Raw genomic sequence first — 6,560 nt, forward strand, 5'->3', positions numbered from 1 at the left:
ATTCAATCTGGTTATTCTCCCTTTGGGTATTTCCATAAAGTACTGAAAACATCATACCATAGTGGTATATGTGAACCCATATTTATAGCAGCATGATTTGTGATAGTTAAATCTTGGAAACAACCAAAATGCCCATCACTTGAGGAATGTGTGAAAAAAGATGTGGTGTTTCTATACAATGGAGTATTACTCAGCTGTAAAGAAAAGCAAACTGGAAATCTTCATAGGTCAGTTGATACAACTACAGGCTATAATCATAAGTGAAATAAATCAAACCCACATGTGTAAATATTGTATTTTTCTACTAGTGTATGAAACTGAAAGAAGAAATAAAACCTGAAATGTATAACAGATACAGTAAAAAGGAAAAAAAACTGAACTTAAATATTAAACAACAAAAAGTAGAGAAAGGAGAAAAGATAGGAGAAAATGTAGGGGAAAGAAACGTGCTAGTATATATACAGAATGGCTGAGGTGATGGTACTAAGAATTTTTGTCAGTTTCTTGAAAATAGCAGTTAATGTGTTCAATTTTCACCTTGATTAACTCTGTATGCTTATATTTGTGAAGTAAACAACTACATAGAACACAGCATTGTGTAACACAAAAACCGTGCTTGAATACCTGTCATTTTGGTCTTCTAAATGTGTACCATTCTAGTGTCATATCACTCTCTCTAAAATATCTTTTAAAAAGGTAATAAGAGCAAAAAGAGACAAAAGAACAAAAGTTAAAGATTTATTGAAAGCAAGTGGTAACATTCAATCAGATATACAATGTGATTGAATTTCATAATTATATCTGTTAATCTGAGCAATAGATTTGATACTAAAACTAGAAAATATATCAATCAGCCATTGTCAACCAACTATTCTTTTTTTTTATTTTATTTTTTTTAATTCTTTGGTGGAACCAGGGATTGAACTCAGGCCCTTGCGCTTGGTATCTCCCTGGCCCGAATCAGCTATTCTTGTTTCAAAAATCTGTAACATATGTATTGTTGTATATTACCCATATGTATTTTTTTCTGATTTTTGTTCTTCCTTTGTTTTTACTCTTCAAAATAAAATAAAATTATAACAAAAATATGGCGAAACTAGATAACAGTCATATAGGGTGCATTGCACAAAGCTAAAAGAAAGGAGCTGGAAAGTTTTCACCATTAAGAAATGGTAAATATTTCAGGAGATATTTATGTTTAATCCAACTTAATCACTTGAAATATATGTAAATAGATTAAACTTATTGTACGGCTCCATTTATTTGTAGAGTGCTCGTTCTATCATGTGTCAATGAAAAGACTAAACAAAGAATTATTATCGATTTGCAGTTGCTCTGCAGGGTGCAGTCTTAACCCTGTCATAGGCAACCGCAGCATTTTTCTAAGGTAATATCATGGCACTGTCCTTATATCCTTTCCTTCATGCAGTAACTAGTACTGCATGGGCTGCAAAAACCTAACAATTCAATCCAACAATTCCCTTCTTTCCCAATTACTTTGATTTAATCCTGCACTAATGGTATCTCTGCAGTCATTCCTCCCAAGGGCCTTCATTCTTCCTTCTCTGAAATGCTTGTCAAGCATCCTGAAAATGCTCTGACTCACCCACCTCTTCTTGCTACTGGTTATTCTTGTTGAGTGTAGACCCCACAGTGGAAAATTAAAATCCTCCCAAGTACTCGTAAAGCACCCGTCAATCTTGTCATTTATAGTCTCATATACCGTTTTCCTGTAGAGAGAGGTTTTTTTGTATTTAACATGTTGTGTTAAAGAGAACACTGCAACAGTGTGACACCCCAGCCCCTCCTTTGCTCCACCTCAGCTTTCCACTGTGGACAAGACTAGAGGGGCGTAAGATCTCTGCTACCTCAACTTCACTGTCCTTGTCTATTCCTGTTCTCTCTCTGTGAACACAGCTAGCCCATCAGCTAGTGCTAAACTATCAATTTCTTGATCTATCATGAAATATATATGCTCCCATTCTTAAATTTTCTCCTGTGGGCACAAGATACACTCAATGAGTTTTAGTAAATGCATATTAATGAAGTACCTTGGTGAGTAATAGACTGTAACGTATATGCCTATGTAAAATAACTATAAGTTTAAGGCAAAGAAGTTATGCAAATAATTATCCTAAATATTCTAGTGGTAATATTTTTAGAAATGTATTTTAATTATTTAAGGTCTTTCATGTTACTCTATGATGAAAGCATGTATGTACTCTACCATTTACAGCTGTATTTTTGTTTGTTTGTTTGTTGTTGTTGTTGTTTTACTTTCCCTTGGGATGGGATTAATAGCACTGAGCTATTGCATTCTCTTCCTTTTTCCAGAGTTTTCCTGTTTTAATCTGAGGATTAAATCCTCTTATAGCCTCATCAATATCTCATATTTCTGACTTAGAGTACTTCTTCAGTTAAACATGTCCAGAGCTGACAGAGATTATCTGCAAGTTAGAATACCAGCCTGTTTTCTGATGAGAAGCAAAACACTCTCGACAGAGAGAAAGAGAAAGCAGAGGCATGGGCATGAACCAATTTCCAGTGATGAATGAATTTATTAAGTGCCGCAAGCATAAACTAATAAAAAAGGGAAGATTTTCTTTAAAAATAAAGTGACAAAAATAATGGGATAAATGTGCTAGAAGTGAGAGAGCTCATCCGTGCAAGGCTTAAAATCATTATGTCTTTGGCTGTAATAAATTTTTAAAATATAAAAATAAATGTTGCTGGGCTATTTGCTTTGCAAACACTCTTCAAAAAAGGCATTCTGCGGTGTAGGGATGTGAATGGTGCTGCTGACACAGAGCACGGAAATGGGAATGTCCCAGGCAGTGTGGTCGAGCCGCAGCGCACACCTGAAACCAGTGTCCTAGTTTGCTAGAAAGATAAAATTTGGTTGTTTTCATAATTTCAAGTTTATTTAGTCTGATTTGATGAAGAGCCTATAGTCCTAAATTCTTTTCTTTTTTTCTTTTTCTGGTGGAACCAGGGATTGAACTCAACCTTTGTGCTTGCCAGGGAAGCTCCTACTGAGCTATCTCCCCGGGCCCCTAAATTCTTGACAATATCAGGACCTTTTAAAACTTGTCCTTTCCTATGTTTTTAAAATTAATTAATATTTTACTTGCGGAACCAAAGCTACCATAGTACAAATTTCCCAGGAAATAAATCCACTGATAGTTTTTCTACTTATAAAATCTAGGGGAAGTGCAAGATGTACGATGCATGAGAAATATTAAAAAGTCTCGATGCTTTTCAAGAAAACGACAATCATTCAAGTTCTTTATTGCAGAATTGACTTTCTTATTCGTGCATCCTTTGGACCATATTCAGAAATTGACAAACTCAGAAATTGCAATTTTCCATTCTTCTTCAATCAGCTTATTTTTTTTTTACTATTAACAAAAGAGTGGCATAATTAGGATATAATTCATGCAGGGTCTTTCGCTATGGTTTTAGATTTGAATTTTTGTCTCAACGTGTACCTTCATGGAAATTTCACTGTGAAATTTATTTTTAGAATTTCAATAACTGTTCATCAGCTATACAGAAATCCTCTGTGCAGTTTTCCTTGCCTGTGTGTACATCTTTATGTCCTTGCCTTTTCACATGCACTTGATGCAGCTAGCTGCATCAACATGAGGTAAAATTCAAAGGTTTCTTTTGGAAATTACCAGAGGCTGTTCACATTTATAGTCAAAACGCCAAACCCACAAGACTTCCAAAGAATATTCTAATTTCCATAATTGTTCACTTTCTCTTCAAAGAACTGAAAATCACAGTAAGTCTAAATCAAAACTCACCTTATTTTTTCCTTCTCTGATTACAGCATTCTTAAAAGATGAACAGAAATATTACTTTATCAGATTCTCAGCTCTAACTTGGATTTCAATTACATTATAACAGTACTCATCATATAATCCTACAGCAACAAAACTTGTGGTCACTTTTATTGTAACTCTACTAAACCCTGCCTAAATTCACTGCCTTAGTACTATCATTTAATATGTTCCTATCAGATCCCAGTAGGTTCCACAATTTTGTTTACTTTCACATGGTGGTTGGAATATCTTTTTCATAAGATCTATTTCAAAAACATCTCAGGGTAATGTTTTTCTTCAAAGACAAATGACAGACAATAAGCTTGATAAGTTTTAAGTTTACAATACAGTTTGTGACTACTTAAACACTCATAAAATCATACTGACAGTTAAGAAAATGGATATTTTATTCCTTCTAAAAGTCTCCTCCTGTTTGCAACCTTCCTTCAGACCAATCTCTGCCACCCTTGTTCCTACCCCATTATCCAAAAAGGCAAGAAGTTTACCTATTGCTATTGTTAAAGAGCAACTTTATTTTCCATAATTTTATATTATACTACAGTATTCTTTTTGCCTCCATTCACTTGGTGTACTTATTTTTCTATATTGTTTTGTACAATAGTTCATTAATTATAACTTATTTATACAAAATAACAGTTTATGACTGAAAAATAAAGCAACTGTAGCGTTTGTATACGAGTTTCAATATAGATTATTTTTGTCGTGGACTGATTGGGTCATACTGTAGTCTATATTTATCTTTTCCAGATGTTACAAAGAAAGTTTTAAAAGTGAAAGTATTATTTTACATGTTTTCTAGCAGCTTTTAAGAATTTTAGCTCTCTCATATCTTCCCCAAAGCTTGGAATGGTCACTATTTTTAATGTTATACATATGAGTAGCTGTGACATGATAATTCATTCATGTAGTCATTTCTTCAATGACTAATGATGTTGGAGAACTAGTACTCTTCAATAATGAAGTGATTTGAAGTAACTTTAAATCTCTAGTCAGTTTTTATTGTGTTTTCCTATCAATTACTTTGAGAATTTATTTTATGTTCCTCTGAGCAGTTCTTTGCTACATGTATGATTTGAAAATATTTTATTTCAAGTTATCAGTTGACATTTTCAGGCCTTTTAAGAATGGATGTTCTTAATTTTACTGAAATATATTTTACTAATTTTCTATAGATAGTAATCGTATTTGTACATATGTTTAAGAATTTTTTTGCCTAGGAGCAAAAAAAATCTTTTTTTTTTCTCAATCTCATGTTAGGTTTTGTTTTAGGGAGATGTTTTGTACTAGATGGGTTCTTTTTTTTTTTTTTAGGAACCAGGGATTGAACTCAGGCCCTTGCACTTGCCAGAGAAGCGCTTATTCCACTGAGCCATCTCCTCGGCCCCTAGATGGCTTCACTTTTAATTTTGTGATTTTTTTCCTTGAATATAGTACAAGGAGATATTAATAAGGAAAATATAGTATGTATTCTTCTAGTTTCTATGAAAAAATAAACAGAGATTTTAAAATATTATGAGGGAATGATGAGGCTTAATATGTTGGGTATTATGACCTTAAAAGAAGGGTCAAAATGTCGCTCAGAGTGCAAGTCAGAAGGAAAGAAAGAGGCCCCATCACACAGAAAAGATAATACAATAAAAAGACAAAACCATCTTTTCAATGGACAAAAGAAATGGTAGTGTAAATGAAATAAATCAGCATTTATTTTAAAATATTTTTGAAGCAAGAGACTTGGAGAGGTGTCTAAACTTATGCCCTATTTATCTGTCTTTGAAACACTTTTATGTCTTGCTTTTTGCTCTTAAAGATGAGAGAGAGATTTCTCATAAGAGAACCATGCAATGTTTAAGCTTGTGTCTGACTGATTTAATATTATGTTTTCAAGTTGCACGCATTTGCCTCGAGACAACCCAAGCTTATCTTTCTTTCTGTCAGAGCAATATTTCATTTTGCACGAATAGTGCCTTTTCTTTAGCTATTCATCTGTTGACAGATATATAGACCATTTCCGCTGTATAGTTATTTAAGTTGTGCATCTATAAATATGAGTATGCATATATGACCCTGTACTTTGATTATTTTAACACTTCGGGGAAGATACCAAAAGGATGATAGCTAGATCACACAGAATTTCTATTTTTGATTTTGGGAAAAATCTCTGCTGATTTTTATGGTGATTTTAGTACTTTATATTCCTGCCAAAAATATACAACAGTTCCTTGTTAACCCGCCTCTTTGTCAGTATTTATTATTGTTTGATTTCTTCATGATGCCCACAGTATGTCAACGTAGTCTTGATTCACATTTCTCTAATGACCACTGAAACCAGACATTTTTCATGTTATTACTGCTGATTTGTACTTCCGAGAAGTATCTGTTCCTTGCAGTTATCCATATTTTGATTGAGTTTTTAAACTTTGGGAAGACTATTTTTAGTATGTGCTCTTTATTCTAGATGTTAATGTATGTCCAATGAATAGCTAGCAAAATTCTTTTCTCATTCTGTAGGCTGTCTCTTCATTCTGTTGCTTATTCTTTTGCTGTCCATATGTTTTTAACTTGACATAATCCCACTTGTTGATTCTCTGTATTATTTCTTGTGACCCATTGGGGCTCAGGTCTGAAAGTTCTGTCCTTTGTTTTTGTCTTAAAGAGTTTTACCAGCTTTGTTTTCCAGCAAGTTAAAATTCCCTGCATATTTATTTTTTTATAACT

Source organism: Octodon degus, unplaced genomic scaffold, assembly GCF_000260255.1.
Source record: "Octodon degus isolate 3935 unplaced genomic scaffold, OctDeg1.0 scaffold00265, whole genome shotgun sequence".
Taxonomy (NCBI): Eukaryota; Metazoa; Chordata; class Mammalia; order Rodentia; family Octodontidae; genus Octodon; species Octodon degus.